Below are 18,847 nucleotides of genomic sequence, written 5' to 3' on the forward strand. Positions count from 1 at the left end.
AATGGAAAATTCCAGAAACAAGCAGTTAAAAAAAAAAACACCGACTTGGTACTACATTTAATCAATCCTTTCTCATTACCCTCCCCTTCCTATTCTCAACAGCCTCTAATAACTGATTCAACTCTTCATACAGATCTTCCCTGTGTGCCACAGATGAGTGAGAATGTCCTTCTGAGTCCGGCCTATTTTACTTAAGGTAATGATCTTCAGAGATCCGTGTTATCAGTGACAGTATTTTCTGTTTTTAGAAACAGCATTCCACTATGTATATGTGCAATATTTTCTTATACATTCATCTGTTGATAGAATACTTGGGTTGTTTCCATTTCCTCGTTATTTTGAATAGCACTGTAATAAACATGGGAGTGCAGATATGTTTGGCAGATTGATCTCATTTCCTTTGCAATTGCTGGATCATATGGCAGTTTTATTTTTAATTTTTTGAGCAAAGTCCATACCATTTTTCACAATGACTACACTAATTTATATTCCCACATTAAGTGCAGGTTGTATTTTCTCCACATCCTTGCCAGCACTTATCATTTGTCTTTTTTTATAACCGCCATTTTAGTTGGAAATACTATCTCACTGTGGTTTTAATTTTTTTATGTTTCCCTGATGATTAGTGTAATGTCAAGGTTTTTTTCCCATGATCCTTTTGGCCATTTTTATATCTTTACTTGAATAATGTCTACCTAGAACTAATTTTTATTTTAAAAAAATTAAGATACTTATTATAGGCTGATGGTGTGCTCCAAAAACTTGTGGTTCAACTCCCCAAGTAATGGCTAGGACTAGGCCAGGCTGAACTCGGGAACTCTACTGAGGCTTCTATGGTTGGCATGAACCCAACTATTTGAGCTGTCTCTGTTTCCTCTTAGGGTGTCTATTAGCAGGAAGCTCAAGTAGTAAGTTTTATATCAAATCTAGGCACAATATGGGCCATGGGCATGTTATCTATAAGCTAAATCCTGCCCCTAATACCTATTAAAATACTGTTCAGGCAGGGAGGGAGAGAGGGAAAGGCAGCCAGAAAGATTTAGATTCTGTCCACAGGTCTACTTTCCAAATGTTGAACTTGGCTGAAACCAGGAGCCTGGAATTCCTATAAAATTTCCCACAGGATGACAGGGAACCATGCACTCCAGTGACTATCTGCTGCTTTACAAAGAGAGTGAATAGTGGCAAACTGGATCAGAAGCAGAGAAGGCGGGGCTGAAAGCAGGCACTCTTTCTTACATGGGATATGGGTGTCCCAAACCACACCTTAACAAGTGTACCAAAAACCTACCCCTCTAATGACCATTCTAAAATCAGATTGTTTTGCTGTTGACCTGAGTTCCTTATAGTCTGTTTATTAGCCCTTCGTTAGATGTAGTCAGATGTACAGTTTGCTAATATTGTCTCCCATTCTGTAGATTGTCTCTTTTGACTGCTTTCTTTGCTGTGCAGCTTTTTAGTTTGATAAAAATGTTACCTGTCATTTTTTATTTCTTGGATTTTGGGGATCCTATCTAAAGAATCTTTGCCTATTTTGGTGCCCTGAAGTGCTTCTCCTATGTTCTGTTACTGAAATTCCATTTTTTATGTTGAGATTTTTACTAGCCTGTGAATTTATTTTTGCATATGGCAAGAGACGGTCATGAGTATGAACATCGATTTCTCCCAACACCAATTACCAAGAAGACTGCCCTTTCTTCAGGAAGTATTTTCTAGCACTTTTGTCATGATCAGCTGGTTTTAGATGCATATTTATTTCTAAGCTGTCTATCTTGTTTCTCTAGTTTGTGTGTCTTTTTTTTTTTTTTAATGCCAATACTGTGCTTTCAAACTGAGGTAGTATGAATGTATATTCATTCTTTTTGCACAAGTTTGCTTTGGTTATTCCCAGTCTTTTGTGGTTCCGTGTGAACTTTAAGACTATTTTTTTTTTCAAGTTTTGCTTAGAATATCATTGGTATTTTTGACAAGGACTGCATTCAATCAGTAGATTACTTTGGGCAATACAGACAACCTAAAAATATTGAAGCTTTTAATACATGATCATGGAATAATTTTTTATTTCTTTGTATTACCTTCCATTTCTTTCATCAAAATGTTATAGTTTTTATTGTAGAACTTTCACCTCTTTGGTTATGCTTACTCAGACGTACTTAATATTTTTGTAGTTAATGGAAAAGAGACTGTTGTCCTGATTTTCTTTTCATATAATTCACTATTTTCATATAGTATTGCTACTGATTTTTATAGTTTGGTTTTGTATTCTGAAACTGCTAATTATTTTTAATATTTGAACCTTTGGTATTTTATATAAATAAGAGCATGTCATCTACAAACAGCCACAAGCTGACTTTCTCTTTACCAGTTTAGATACCCACATCTCCCCAACCCCACAATCTCTTTATTTTTCTTGGCTTACCTACTTGGTTAGGGCTTCTAGTACTATGCTGAATAAAAGTGGTAAGAATGCACATCTTCCCCCGACTCCCTAGATCTCAGAAAACTTTGATTTTTCCCATTCAGCAATTCAGCATGATGGTATCTGCTTGGCTTGCTATATAGGGCATTGTTCCTTCTAGACTGGAGAGATTTTTATCCCAAATGGATGCTGACTTTTTAAAAAAGGTTTTTATTATAAATCTACTGAGATACACAGTTAACACACTATGTTGGGATATCTCAGTCATGGTCAATAATCTTTCGAATGTGCTGTTGGAACAATCTAGTATTTTGTTGAAATTTTAAACATCTATATTCATCAGACTTTGGCCTGCCTTTTTTGTGTATGTCCTCATCTACCATTGGTCTCAACATAATGCCTGTATGTTAAAATAAGGTATAAACATTTCCCTTCAGTTTTAAAAAAATTCAAAAAATTTGGCATTAGTTCTTTGAATGGAAGAGAGTTCAGCATTGGCATCCAATACTGGAGTGCCAGTTTGAGCCCCAGCTGCTTTGCTTCCACCCAGTTCACTGCTAATGCACCTAGGAAAGCAGTAGAAGGCGGCCAAAGTGATTGGGTCCCTGTTACCCACATGGGAGACAACAGGCTCCTGCTTCCTGGCTTTGGCTTGATCCAGCTCCAGGTGTTGCGGCTATCTGGAGAGATCTGTGTGGAAGATCATCATGGAAGATCTCTATCTCTGTGTCTCTGTCATTCTGCCTTTCAACTGAGCAATGTGTTTTAGAAAAATATTTGGTGTATTTCATTAATGAAGCCTCTCTTTGACGCAAGGCTTATTACTGATTCTTCATTAGTAGTCTGTCTAGGAATTCTATTTCTTCATGATTCAATTTTGGTAATGCGTGTGTATACAGGAATGTTTATTTCTTCTCAGTTATCAAATTTGTTGGCATGCATGTGCTCACAGTGATCTAATGATTTTTGTGTTTCTGTGGGATCAGTAGTAATGTCTCCCTTTTCACCTTTGATTTTGAGACAAAAGCCAGCTTTTCTTAGTCTCACCGTCTTTCCCAAGAACCAGCTTTTGCATTATTTCTGCTTTCACATTCAGTATTTCTGTTTTGTTGCTGTTCTGCTAGTTTGGGTCCTTCTGTTTGTTGTTCTAGATAGTTGAAGCGCAATGATAGGTTGTCAGATTTTTCTGTTTTATGGATCTAAGCAATGATTACTATAAAATTCCCTTTGGTGCTGCTGTTACTGTGTCTCACAAGTTTTGACTATACTGTGTTTTCACTTGTATTAATAATTGTAAACATTTGTTAATTTCTTCATGGATTCATTGGTTGTTCCTGAAAGCACCATTTAATTTCCCAAGTTTTTTTGCTAATTACTGAAAGTTGGGATGTTAAAAATTTAAAGTTACATTATATTGCAATATATTTTTCTTTTGTTCTATTTGTATTTGGGTGCTCCAATACAGGATCTCTGTGTGTGGTATTTCTTCTTGCTGAATTGATTTCCTTTGTGATATAAATCTATTGTCTGTTCTCAATTCTTTTGATTTAAATTCTATTTTGTTAAATGTTGGTATGGATACTCCTTGGTTTCTTTTGGGTTCCATCTTATCCCATCCTTTCACTTTTTATCAAAGCATATCCTTAAGAAGTGAAATGAGTTTCTTGTTAGCAGAAGATAGTCTATTTAAAAAATTTTTAAATATTTTGTAAAATCAAAAAATAGACTGTCAGTCACTTTTTAAAAAAAGATTTATTTATTTTATTACAAAGTCAGATATACAGAGAGGAGGAGAGACAGAGAGGAACATCTTGTGTCCAATGATTCACTCCCTAAGTGAGTGCAACAGCCGGTGCTGTGCCAATCTGAAGCCAGGAACCAGGAACCTCTTCTGGGTCTCCCACGTGGGTGCAGGGTCCCAAAGCATTGGGCTGTCCTCGATTGCTTTCCCAGGTCACAAGCAGGGAGCTGGATGGGAAGTGGAGCTGCCAGGACTAGAACCCAGCACCCATATGGGATCCTGGGGCGCTCAAGGCGAGGACTTTAGCTGCTAGGTAACTGTGCCGGGCCCTATCAGTCACTCTTTTAACTGGAGATTTCATTTATGCTTTAGGTAAGGCCTTAGAATGGCCATTTTTGATATGTTTCCCAGTTCTATCATAATTCCTTTCTTTCTACCTCTTGTAATCATCATTCAGGCTAAGTGATTTTTTTCCTTTTCTTAGTGGTTACTGTAGGCAAATAAAAATTTTGGTTATGAAAACCCATTCTGAAATCATAGCACATCATCATTGATCATAAGAGAAAAAAAGGGTTAAAATACCATACATGTAATTTATTCCTCCCCACATTTTGAATTTTGATATTTCTACTTTATATCTTGCTATAATGCCTATCTCAAGATGTTTAAGTGGTAACTGTTCTTCATCCTAAAGAGATATGATTCACACACTTTATTTACAAAAATCAGAGCATTTTCAATTTGTACAGCTGCTATTACCAATTAGCAACCTACTTCATTGTTTTTCTTGTCTCAAGATTATTTATTTGAAAGGAAGAGTTCTGTAACAGAGAAACATAGATCCATTTTCTATCTACTGGTTTACTCCCCAAATAGCTACAGTGGCCAGGGTTCTGCCAGGCTGAAGTCAGCAACCTGTAACCATCCAGGTCTCCCCAGTAGGTGGCTGGAGCTAAAGTACGTGGGTCACATTTCCACTATTTTCCTGGGGGCATTCACAGGGAGTTGAATCAGAAGTGGAGCAGCCAGGACACAAACCTGTATCAATATGGGATGCTATCGATTGCAGGTGGCAGTTAATACACTGTGCCATAATGTAGGCTCTACCAGTGAGTTTCTATGTTTCGATAATATTCTCACTTAGAATATTACTGTAATTTGAAGAACGCCCTTTAGCATGTGTTGTAGGTTCAGTCTAATGGTGATAAATTCTTGTGGCTTGTTTAGGAATTTTTCATCTCCCCCTCCCCATCCCACTCTTCATATCTGAAAGACAGCTTTTTTGGGTATTCTGGGTTTATGTGTTACTCTTCCATCCAATGGTTCACTTACCAAGTGAGTGCAACGGCCGGTGCTGCGCCGATCTGAAGCCGGGAACCAGGAGCCTCTTCCGGGGTCTCCCACACGGGTGCAGGGTCCCAAAGCTCTGGGCCATCCTCAACTGCTTTCCCAGGGTACAAGCAGGGAGCTGGATGGGAAGTGGAGCTGCTGGGACTAGAACCCGGCACCCATATGGGATCCTGGGGCGCTCAAGGCGAGGACTTTAGCTGCTAGGCCACTGTGCCGGGCCCTGTACTAAAGGATTTTTCTTGTCTCCTAGGCTTCACCATGGAAGGACCAGTTCCTAAGCTCGTATGCAATCTCTTCTCGGTCCTTTTCTCCAGCCAAATGGATAATTAATGCTCTCCATGCGGTGCTGTTTGGGATATGGAAAGGATAGATGCGCAGTCTCATGAACACCAGTACTACAATGCTAGGTGACTTCCAGGATTCCATAGCAGCACAAGACCGGGCAGCACAGGAAAGTTTCCAAAGCCCATACTGGTGAAGGGAACTTGCAGTTCTGCATGGCTTCAACTAGCTACCTGTGATGTTGGCCAGGATATGAAGCCAACTGACTGCAACCACAGTTCTCCACCTGGCACTAGGTCAGTTTCAGAGGCTCTGTCTGCTGTTAAGTTTAACCAGCCCAGCACTGACTTTCAATATGCAGTACTGTATTCACATTCCTGCTCCAATCAGTAGCCACTGCAGGCTTGCTCTGCTGTCTACCCAAGGTTGGTGAAAGGGTGGTAGTTCTGACTGCCTGAATAGAGAGGATCCAGGTTCTGAGGTTGTTGGTGGGAGTCTGGGGGCATAACAGATCTGGTGGAGAGTTTTGAGTTACAGGTATAACTCCCTATCTTTCCCAAAAGTGGAAAGTTTCTCTCTGGACCATGCTGTCTGGAGTTGGGAGAAAGGTAACACAGGCATCTCCTTTCTACCTGGTTTCTTCCATGTGTCTTATGATTATACTAAATCCAAGCACTGTGGTCTCTCACTTGGCTTCATCTCTTGTCAAGATGGTTTGGTGCATCAAAAACTGTCCAAGACTACAGAATCTTAATCAGCTATATATTATTGTACCTCCACAGATTTCTTAATGCAGTAAACAGAATCAGAGATTTTATAATGAAAAGTAATTTTCTATGATACTGGAAATTAGTATTTTCTCATAAAGACAACTGTAAAAATACTGTGGTCAAAGAACAGTGAATTAGGTTCCCCAACAGAAATATTTTAAATAGCATGACTTACATTTAGTTAATTCTGGCAATTAGTGGGTTTAACCTATGAAATATAAATTATTTTGAAAAATCAATACATGTCAGGGACACACTGTACTTCTGAACCACGGGTGAATAAGAAAGAATTAAAACTATCTGTTAGGAGTCATCACAGTATCATCAAGCCAAATCCAGCCTGCCACCTGTTTTTCTGTACTGTATGAGCTAACCATGGCTTTTACGATTTTATGACTGGAAAAAAAGGAACAGAGTATTTGTGTGATGACAGTATTATGAAATTTGTGTCTATAATTTTATTACAACTCAGCCCTAATTTCTCATTTATAAATTGTCTGTGGTTACTTTTGAAGTAAGGGACACAGTAGATTGTGAGACTGTGTGGCTCAGCAGACCTACAGTATTTACTATCTGACTCTTCACTGGCAAAATTTGCTGACTTCTGCTTTAGAATGTTTCATTAATCTAGAAAAGCTGGGTCCTTAGCATCAAATCTTTTCCCCATTTTTTGGGGGGCGGGGAGGGGAGGATTCTAACAGTGTAATCAAAGAAACAATTCGTTTGCTTCTCAATTACTAAAGTTTATTTGCAATCATAACTTAGGTAAAATCTTGAGACCAAGAAATAAAGTCAAGTCTTTTAAATAGCTTTCTTACCTCAGAGTTGTCATCTTAGAGTGAAAGGGAAGACTAACATATCATTTTGTGCTAGGCCACATAATTAATGGACCAGTGCACACATTGATGGGTTTAGATGAAAAGTGACTGAAATTTGAACTATTAGCTTTCCCTTTCTTGTTATTTCAAAACTAGTTTGGGCTTTAAACATCAACTTACAGGTGTTTATCTTTTCTTTCTTGTCAGATAAATAGACTTCCTGAGACATGGTTTTGTGGTCCACTTCAAAAAGGAAAATCCAAGAATCCCACAACTGAATCTACAGGTAAAGACTTGACTACCCAGTGTCCTTTTATGAACATACTCTCTAGAAATGAAAAATGAGAAGCATCATTACTAAACACCAAGTTACTAAGAAATCACACAGAGCAGCATTTTCCAAACATTTGAGCAGGAACTGGAATTCAACTTTGTAATTTATGTAAACCTGTGGATAAATTTACCTATCAAACTGTTAAATTTATCTAGAAACTGTAAGGTTAACTTATTACTTGATTAAAATTTTGACTACACATTTTATGGCTCCAAGTAAGATTCCTGTCAAGGAGGCAGGATGGGATTATGAGGTGTTTTCACAGACTACAATTTCTGTGCAATTTGAATTTTTGTGGTTGAGTTTATATTGCTTTCATTATTAACAATAAGTGATTTCAACTTACATTGAGACAGGAATACTTACATATTTGTAGGAAGTCATTTACTGTATAATTCTTTCAATATTTAATATTACAATTTTAAAGTAGGCATTTCTCATAAAATAGAGCATGGGTTAGACTATTCTGCAGTAAAAACTAAAGACAGTAAAGGTTTTTAGTGAAGCTTTTGATATAAATAGGTTTTAATACATGCTTTTAAAATTATCACAATAAATTAACAGAAATATTTATCTTTAATTTGCAATATGAGTTTCTGAATAACAATGAAGGTGGAATTTGGTAAGTAATTAATACTTAAAAAAACAATTTTAATGCACACAATAGTATCATAACTCTTCTTTGCATTTGTCTTCTCTAATAAGGTTTGTGACTTAGATTTTTTTCATATACATACTTTTATGAGCCAAAGCATAGAAGCATTTTCTGAACTTACATCTAGGTATTACAATAAAGGAAGTGGAAGTACTGTAACCTGACTTGCTTAAACCTCCACCATGCTACTCTGAATGACAGTTTACAACTTACAATTAGGGTGTGGCTAATGAAGTCACTGAAGCAGACATAAGCATAGGTTTTCCCTTATACACACTCTTGGCTAGTCAGTCACACCTTCTCAATGCTTTGTTGCACAGGTATGCTGATAACTAAAACCACATTTTATCAGTATTGTGCCTGGGGGCTTTTAAAAGGCCATTCAGCCATATCAGTTTGAAAGCCCCAGATTAAAGTTTCTCAAGCAAATCCATTAATTTCACTTAAAAGAGCAATCCTTCTATTTCTAAAAATTTAGTCTTAAAGTACTTGTTTTTTCTATATACTAAGATCTATATAAGAACTTTTACACATCTGAAAAAATGTTAATATCAGTGACTTAGAATATATAATTTTTGTTGTTTTCATGCATATTTATGTATAGTGAAAGCCATGCAACCGTGAAAGTCTGTGGCTATGCTCACTGTATTCCCTTCTCCTTCTGCCCCAAATGTGGTATCCTTAGTATTTTTTGATTTGTATATTATCTTGCTATAGTCTATTTTGCTGGTGCTAATTTGGTAAATAGTTTTAACTTAAAGGAGTAGATTGGAGTGACAGAGACAGAGTTTAAACTGGTAACTTGTACATGTGCTTTAGCACTTTCTGGTTTTAGAAAATTAGTTCCTATCAACCCATAAGAACATTGCTGGATGTAGAGCTATTAGGAGTTTGTTACTTCTTAACATTGTTGGCTTGGAATGTTGAGCAGTAGGGAGCAGCAGCTGAGGAGGAGTGGATCTCCACATAGACAGTTCCTGCAGGAAATGGTGTCTGATAACTACAGTGTGTTGCTTCTTATAGTAAGTTTCTTTCTTGTAAGTCCTTCCTAGCTGTTGACTGCTGAAGGTTTGTGAAATTATCATGTAGTAGAAAGAAAAACCAGGTATTGAAGTCATAATTACTATGCAACAAAGGTCTATTTAAACGAATGCAGCAAATTATATTTCAGTGAACAGGTAAGAGAGTCAAGAATATTGTCTATATCATATATACCTGTCAAGATATATTCCAGAACTGAGTTAATAGGTACTCACTTTCTGTTTCAATCATTTGAATAATAAATGGGGAGTAAGTGCTTTTCTCTGCTGTGAATGGTGGAGTAAAGGATGAAGATGTGAGGAATTTAATGGTGGTAGAAAACATGGGTGAATGTATTGATAGTAATGAGGGGGCAGTAGACCTACTAATCCTCAAGGAAGATGTTAGTTATAACATCCATAGTTTTCCTAAATGTATTGAGGAAGCTGTTCAGATGTAACTTTTTGGAACTTCTACGTCTTTGTGTGAGGCACACATACCACACATGTTGGATGGCAAACCAGAATTTCTGGCTGATAACCTTGCATCAAAGGAGTAGCAACTGAACTTTTCTTTTAGATGCAAATATGTGTGCTGGCAGATGATGTCCCCATCCTCCAGGCTTATATTCCTTATCACTAGGAGCTTGTCTTTGGAAGTTTTTAAATTTTAACTTATCTGAAAGGAAGAGAGACACAGATCTCCCATTTATTGCTTTGCAACCCAAATGCCCACAATAGTCAGGTCAAGACCAGAACCTCACCCTTGGTCTCTTACATGGCCTGCTGCCTCCCAGAGTGCACATGGGCAGGATGTTGAAATCAGGAACAAAGTTGAGACTTGAACCCAAGTACTCCAGTATGCATGTGTGCATCTTAAATGGTGTCTTACCTGCTACATCAAATTGCTCTTGTTTACATCAGGGATGGCTATGTGGAGGTGTCCATTGTTATTTCTTCTGAATGAACTCAAAATCCTTTGAAGAATTTATAATCAGAGCTCAAGAAATCTGATACAGGCTAAGTATCCCTTATCTGAAATGCTTAGAATCACAAGCATTTTAGATACCTTTGTTTTTTGTAATACAAGTGTATGTTGAGACATACTGGGGATTACTGAAGTGTAAACATGAAATTCATATACATCTTATAATGTATAAAATTATCTTCAGGGTGTTTGTATATTTACTGTACCCATATTTTGATCACTCTGTCACATGAGGATAGATTTTTTATATATGTAGTATGTTGGCACTCAAAATATTCTGTATTTTGGAGCATTTTGAATTTCAAATTTCTGGATTTTAAATACTCAAGATGTGTTCTGAGAAAAACAATGAGGTTAGAAAAATGAAATGTTGAGGCCAGTCTTGTGGTCTTGTGAGTTAAGCTGCAACTTGCAAAGGCAGCATCCCATATAGGTGCCAGATCAAACTCTGGTTGCTCCACTTCCAACCTACCTCCCTGATAATGACCCTGGGAGAGCAATGAAAGATAGTCCAAGTTCTTGGGCCCCTATACTCATGTGGGAGACCTAAAAGAACCTCCTAGCTTCTACCTGGTCCAGCCCTGACCATGTGGAGAATTAATCAGTGAATGGTAAACTACTGTCTCTTTCTACCCTTGCTTCTGTGACTAAAAAAAACAAAACAAAAAAAGGGTCCGGCACAGTGGCCTAGCAGCTAAAGTCCTTGCCTTGAACGTCCTGGGATCCCATATGGGTGCCGGTTCTAATCCCGGCAGCTCCACTTCCCATCCAGCTCCCTGCTTGTGGCCTGGGAAAGCAGTTGAGGACGGCCCAAAGCATTTGGGACCCTGCACCCATGTGGGAGACCTGGAAGAGGTTCCTAGTTCCCGGCATCGGATCGGCGCACACCGGCCGTTGCGGCTCACTTGGGGAGTGAATCATCGGATGGAAGATCTTCCTCTCTGTCTCTCCTCCTCTCTGTATATCTGACTTTGTAATAAACTGAGTAAATCTTTAAAAAAAAATCAAATCATCTGAATCCTAGGAATATTTATATCTTTGATGAGGGTTGTGGGATCTCTTTTTCTAAGTTGTGTTTCACCCATATGTGATTACTCCTAATTTGACAGAAGATTTTATGCACTTGAAAACATCTGAAGTTACTTGTAGCATAAGGAGACCAGCACTGTTAGTGTGACTGCTGCCTGAGATTCCAGTGTCCCATGTAGGTGCCAGTTCAAGCCCTGGCTGCTCTATTTCCAGTCAGCTTCCTAGAAGCCTTACCTGGGAAGGCAATGAAAACCAAAATGCTTGGCCCCCTGAACGTGTGAGGGAATTCCAGAGGGAAGCTTCTGGTTTTGGTCTGGCCCAGCTGTAGGCATTGTGATTGTGTGGGAAGTGAAGCAGAGAATGAAAGATTTCTTTCCGCAACTCTGCCTTTCAACATTTTTAAGTGTCTGAATGAAAGCCTTTTTCACTTAAATTTCTGATACATATGACCAGCTTTAACAGTCACACCATCAGATGTAGGGATTGTTGGCACAATAGGAGTTTCCCCTTTAAAAGAAAAAATTTTAACTGAAATGAACATTAGCAGAGAGAAAAAACAGCTCTTCATTTGCAAGTTCACTCCCCAAATGGCCACAACAGCTGGAGCTGAGCCAAGCCAGTCCAAAGCTAGGAGCCAGGAATCTACTCCAGTTCTCCCATGTGGGTGCAGGGGCGCAAGGATTGAGCTACCCTTCACTGCTTTCTAGGCCATAAGCAGGGAAATGGACTAGCACCCTCTGGGATGCTGGCGCTGCAGGTAAAGCATTAGCCTGTTGAGTCACTGTACTGGCCCTGCCCATTTTTAAAGTAAGATTTTGGAAAAATCAAAGATCTCATGTACCATGACTACAGATAGGAATATAGAAGTGAGTTCTTCTTGATAAATGAGTAAAATACACCATCATGCCAAATACAGGTTTTCTCACTAGTCATTTCGGTAACAAGGAAATGCATGTTTCCCTGTCTCATAAGACCTCACAGGAAGTCTTGTCTTGTCCTAGTATTGCTGAGAAGGCCAGTGTCATTCTGATCCTGTTTATTTTAGAGTCTGCTGTTTATCCCTATAGATCTGAAATTTAATTTAGTAGTGATATATCTTGACTAGGAGGTATATTTTACACATGATGCTGAGCATTTTTAAATTCTTGTACTTAACAGTAATGTTAACAGAATTTCTAAGTATTTTTCTGTATATTTGCTTTATCGTTTTTGGAGTGATTACTTAAATGGCTATTTCTTATTGTATTTTAGTGTCATAGTTACATCTATTTTCTAAGAAACTTAATGAATTCATTATAAAAATTTAAAATACAATTTACTATTATAATCTTATTTTCCTGCTAGGTTTTTTTTTTAATAGCTTCGTAATTCTTGCTTCATTGATACAATAATGGATTTATTATGTACTCTTACCACTTGAGAATATTTAGTTATTTTCTTTGCAAGCATGCCTTCTGTTTACCATGTTACTGTTTTTAATGTGTCTTGATGTTTAAAGTGGAATTTCTCACATGTGGTGATTTGGGGATGACCTGGAATAATGCGTTGCAGAACTCCAGATATTAGTACCTTAACTCCAGATACATATAAATGTTAGAGGTTTTCACTGCTAGTCAGAATAGTTTTGAAATATCTTGCTAGGAAGTTATGCTCTGTCAATGAAAGAAAGCCAGAGATGTTAGCATTCCTCATTTAGTTGCACAGTTAATTCTCATGTTTGTGAAGTGTTACCCCGCACATCTCTTCTCTACAGCAAACAAACCCCCAGGCGGGGGGCGGATCTTCACTCTTCTGCAAGAGTATATGAGGCTGGTTACCCAAAAGGTTGAGGCTCAAACTGATTCTTAGCTTTTACCCTTTTTATTAACTACTCCCTTCATTACCTGGTTTCATAACTGCCTTTTTCTCTAGGAATTCTAGTGACTGAACTAGTTAAGAATTTTTAAAAACTTATTTTCCATCTCTTGCAGGAACTCAAGAATTTAAACCATCATCCACTGCCTAGGAAGGGTCTTGAGCTGGCACTCTAATTTGTGTCGTAAGCATCACAAGCACCAGCTTAACGTGCTGTGTCACTCCACCTGCCCCTCTTAAGGAGTTAAAGGTACTGCTGTCTTGATTCTGCTGTGCTATCTGAAAAATCCAAAGTCAATCTGATCGTTTAGATTTGTGTAATTTGGCTTGGCTGCCATTCCTTGGCTCAGTTCCTTTAATCTCTTTCTTTATTATAACTGTGGTGACAGTAAAATTGACTATCAGTCTTTCATTTTCTAGGAGCTTAAACAAAAAACTTAGGACAATTACTTAAAATGTCTTACCTACCAGCAACATTTGAAATACAACATTTTCTCCTTTTCATTTTTTTTAATTATTTATTATTTAACTTCATTAATTACATTGTATTATGTGACACAGTTACAGAGATACTTGGGTCCTTTTCATTTTGCTATAGAAATAGTTCCTAATTAGTAGCTCTCTCAGTTTTCTATGCTGGTTTCACATTTTCACATCTCTAAGTGGAAGGCGCTGGGGTTGAATCTTCAAACCTGTCCTCTATCAACATTGATTTTCTTGGTGTTCATTTATTTTCATGGTTTTAACTCCCATGTGCACGCTGACATGCCTAATATACTTCCCATAAACATCCTTCCCCTCAATTCCTGATTAATAGTCTTTTTGATATTTTGTGTTTATGTGGCTTAGGATCTCACATGTAACACATCTGAAACTGAATTCTGACTTTCTTCTCCTAATCCTGCTTTTTCTCACATCTTCCTCCTCACTTACCATCCCCCAAACCTGAGTCTTTTATTTCATAGCAGTCTGTCAGCAGCTCTTGTTAGAAACTTAAAACTACAAAATACAGGCAGACCATTGCTTACTTCTACAGTTACCACCCTGAACAAAGCCTCTGTCATATCTTGCTAGTATAGTAGGTTTTTAACTAGTCTATGTATTTCAGCCCTGCCAAGTATATTCTAGCATAGTACCCACTCATCTTTTAAAAATGTAAGTCCACATCATGTCTGACATATAAAAGGTATGTAAGTGTAACCTTAAATATAAACTTTTTTGTTTGTTTTTTGGTAAATAAAATATTTTAAAAGTGCAAGTAGGCAGGGCCAGCACTGTGGCACAGCTTGTAAAGCCACTGCCTGCAACACTGATGCTGGTATCTCATTTGGTTGGGCGCTGGTTCAAGTCCAAGCTGCTCTACTCCCAATTCAACCCCTTTATTAATATGCCTGGGAAAGCAGGCAGCACAGGTACTTGCTTAGGCTCCTGCACTTTTGTGGGAGCCCTAGTTGTTGCAGCCATTTGGGGAGAGAACCAGTGATCCAAAGATTCTCTTATCTCTAAATTTCATATAAATACATAGAAATTTTAAATAATGCAAATCATCAAAAAATTTCTTACAATAGCTGAGGCTGGAGCTAAGCTACATATACAACCTATTAAAGGCCCTACATGGGGCCCGGCACAGTAGCCTAGTGTCTAAAGTCCTTTCCTTGCACATGCTAGGATCCCATATGGGCATCAGTTCATGTCTTGGCAGTCCCACTTCCCTTCCAGCTCCCTGCTTGTGGCCTGAAAAAGTAGTCGCGGTTGGCCCATAGCCTTGGGACCCTGCACCCACGTGGGAGACCTGGAAAGAAGCTTTGAATTTGGCTCAGCTCCAGCCTTGTGGCCACTTGGGGAGTGAATCACTAGATGGAAGATCTTCCTCTCTGTATATACATCTGACTTTCCCAATATTCATCCAACTACTTCTTCCTCTTGTTCATTCCACCCGCGTTGGCATCCTTACTTTTCATCATCACATGGGAAAGAAAAGCTCACCTGTTCATCCTTGTCTGAGTACTTTACTCCCTGCTCCTTTGCTGTTTACCACCAACATAACACAAAGGTATTTAAAAACTACATGAAAATTTTGGTGTAAAAAACCAGTTTATGTATTCCCTCATAATATGTAATTTTCATAAACTTTTGAATGATCCCTCCAATTTGTTTTAATGCAAAAATTTAAACAATGTAGAAAGCTGAAATAAAATTTTTGCAAAATTTTTTTAGATTTTTTACAAAACAGAATGACAGGGAAGGGGGGAGACAGGTCTAACCACATCTTGGCTAAATCCAAGTCTAGAATAGAACTCCATCTGGTGTCAGGGGCCTAAGCATTTAGGTCATCGCTGACACTTTCCCAAGGACATGTGCAGAAAACAGGATAAGAAGCAGAGTAGCAGGGTTTCAAATCAGCACTTTGATAAAGCATGCTAGCATTACAAGCAGCAGCTTAACCCAGTATCTTGCTGGTGTCTATTTCTTTGCATCTAGTTGTAAGGTTTATGCCTGCTTTCCTGTTACTTCTGTGGTGCTTGGAATAGTATTTGGTGCAAACAGAATTCAATTTGTTGAATAAATAAATGAATAGGTTAAAACAATGGAAACCACATTAACTTTATAGTACCCTGTGCCAGATACTATACTAAGCACTTAAATGTATTACTCCACTTAATTCATACAATAGCCCTATGAAGTAGGTATCATTACTTCCATTTTACAGTGAGGAAACTCAAGCACACAGAGGTTACATACATGGGACTTAGCCAAGATGGGATTTGAACTTTAGTTGGCTTCAAAGATCACACCCACAATGCCTGTTACTTGTTTGCAGTCACAGCAGGATTTCAGTAGAGATCTGGACATCAGATGACAACAAGGTAAGTCAAGCAGGTCCTGAGGAGTCAGTAGATTTGGAGAACTCAAGTAAGAAATGAAATTGTGATCTAAGGGGCCAACTTTGTGCTACATGGGGTTAAAATGCCACCCATGATGTCAGCATCCCATAGGGGTACCAGTTTAAGTTAGATCTACTCCACTTTAAAACAGGCTCCCTGTCGATGAAATGGAGAAAGCAGCAGAGGATGGACCAAGGGCTTGGGCTCCTGTCCACCCAGAAAGTTCCTGGATATTGGCTTTAATCTGCCCCAACCCCGACTATTACGACCAACTGGGGTATGAACTAGTGGATGGAAGATACGAGCCAGGAACTCCATCTGGGTCTCCAATGGGAGAAGCAGGAATCCAAGTACACTGACCATCTTGTGCTGCCCTGCCAGGTGCAGTATTAGCAGGGAGTTGGATTGAAAATTGCCTGCTGGGAATGGAACTAGCATTCATGGGATGCCAGCACTGCAGACAGTGGCTTAACCTAAAGTACCACAACATCAGCGCCTTTCCTATGTCTTTTACACCTAGATGCCAAAAATTGCAGAAAAATGTGAAATCGGTTATGGTTTAAATGAGAGGTTAAGAGCTACAGGTTAAACATGGACTATACACAAATGTTGAAACAGAAATGAATTTTGCAGGCCTGCAAAACTCCTTTCTCTGTCCTATGGTAGCCAGCAAGAAGCAGCTTGGTAGAAAATCCATATTACATGTACACACATGATTGTATTACAGTGAATGAATTATAAGTTCATCCTCTATATTCAGTATGTTTACTGCAGTATTTGTAATTTTGCTTTCATAACTTTTTTGCTGAATGATAGGCTATGCCTCTTTTACTGTTTCTAGAATGTTAAAGACACTATTAGAGTTAGCAATGTCTCATTCTTTTATACTTTCTGGACATATGGAAGACTATATTTAGCCCTTTTGCTATTTGGTGAGGCCATGTGATTAGTTCTGGCAAAAGGACCATCTGAAGTAAAATTTTTCATGATCTTATTCTTTGCAGCTGTGTTTCAACAGGCCAGTAGGGGGAAGCTTTAAGATGGGAGAGTTTGCATGCCATAAGTTCTGGAAAGGAACAGAGCAACTTACTGTCCCTTCTGACAACCAAAGTAGATAGACGGATCATGAGAGAAAAGTAAACTTGTTCAGAGGCTATTGGAATTTTATGGATTGTTATTAAAGCATAAGGTATCGTATCATGAATAAGTCACTGAGAAATTTTCACAACAAATGCTTCTATTTAGAAACTGGACTTCAACTTGGAAAACAAACAAGAGGGCAGAGGAAGATGCTAGCTACAATGTTCCAGCCATCATCCCTCCCTAGCTACAGCAACTGGAATAGCCCTTCATAAACCAGATCCCCTCACAAGAGGGAAGGAAGCCAGGTGAGACATCACAGTGCCTGATTTTAGTTTAATCAAAATGTACTCTTAAAAGCTTTGGGGGAAGGAAAAGAAATTTTAGACCAAATCTAACACTTAAAACCCAGTACACTTAAGTACAGTGAAGTTCAGTGCTTGAAGGGGTGCTTATAGCCCCTGGCCTCAGGCCCATACCTGAAGACTAAGCCTTAGGACCCTTCTTAGGTGGTCAAAGAATTAACTATGAGATACTTCTCCCCGCCCCCAATCCTTCCCTGCTCTTTGCCATGGGCAGACAGTGGAGCACAACTTTCCACTGAGGAGTAAAGCACAAAACCAAGCATAGGACTGCACACTGGAATGCAATGCTGAAGTGATACAATTCGGCAGTGGGTGAATCCTAATTGTTGCAATCTTCATCTCAGTGCCTGAAGACAGTGCCAGTATAGACACATGCCTATGGATTTATTTCCTGGTCAGCATTACCTGAAGCTTCTTGCATGTGTGCACCTCAGCAGCAGTCAAAGGCCTGCAAGTTGGGCCCTGGTCCTGTAATGAGGCAGACCAGGCTCAGAGAGCTATGGACGCTGCATGTAATTTATCATGTGGCTTTGAAAAGCACAAGACTGACAACTTTGTTCCTCCCTAAACCAAGGCAGCACAGTACAGGGAAGGTAAGGAAGAATAAAGGCAGGTGAATGCAGAGACACTGCATTGAAACTAAGGGCTTATATAGCCAGGGACTCGAGCATCCCAGCTGGAATTTCCCAGGACTCCACCCCTGCTGGAAGGGGGGCTAGTGTTTCCATGATCCTGATCATCTTCCTGTCACTGCAGGGACCCACGTTAACCTTATGGTGCTTACATAATCCCTGCCTCTTTTCATGAACCACACTTTCTTTTCCATTGGTACGTCTCCAAATATAGGCTACAGTTTATATATTGAAAGTGAAGACCAATTTTGAAACACAAAAAATGAAACTCAAAACAATGCTTATAATTCAAGAAATATCAAAACTATCTGGAAGTAAATTTAGGGAAAGATTCTAGGCATCTATAAGGAAAATAATGAACACATCATCATGAAAAATTAAGACTTCAATGACTCTTTAGTTATATATCTTGCCACTTATTTCAGTTCACAGCAAAAATAGACTCTGCTGCTCCCATACATGTAAACCTCCTTTGATTATAAATTTCCCCACCACAGTGATAGATTTGTTAAAATTGGAAATCTGAAGTTAAATACCATTACCACCCAGAATTAGTTTAAATTAGGGCTCACTGTTAACTGTTGTAGATTCTATGTCTAATGACGTGTGTCTACCATTGCCCTTCC

At 38.6% G+C, this 18,847-nt stretch overlaps 1 protein-coding gene and 1 long non-coding RNA gene across 7 annotated transcripts in view; one reads left to right on the forward strand and one right to left on the reverse strand.

Moving 5' to 3' along the window:
• WDPCP (WD repeat containing planar cell polarity effector) overlaps positions 1 to 18,847 on the reverse strand; it is a 327,334-nt gene that overhangs the window by 52,283 nt on the left and 256,204 nt on the right. The window lies entirely within an intron of this gene.
• Positions 7,586 to 13,418, forward strand: LOC131480997 (uncharacterized). The gene is made up of 3 exons (XR_009245964.1): positions 7,586 to 7,666; positions 8,497 to 8,689; positions 13,376 to 13,418. It is a non-coding gene; the product is annotated as an uncharacterized LOC131480997 (long non-coding RNA).

Source organism: Ochotona princeps, chromosome 8, assembly GCF_030435755.1.
Source record: "Ochotona princeps isolate mOchPri1 chromosome 8, mOchPri1.hap1, whole genome shotgun sequence".
NCBI lineage: Eukaryota > Metazoa > Chordata > Mammalia > Lagomorpha > Ochotonidae > Ochotona > Ochotona princeps.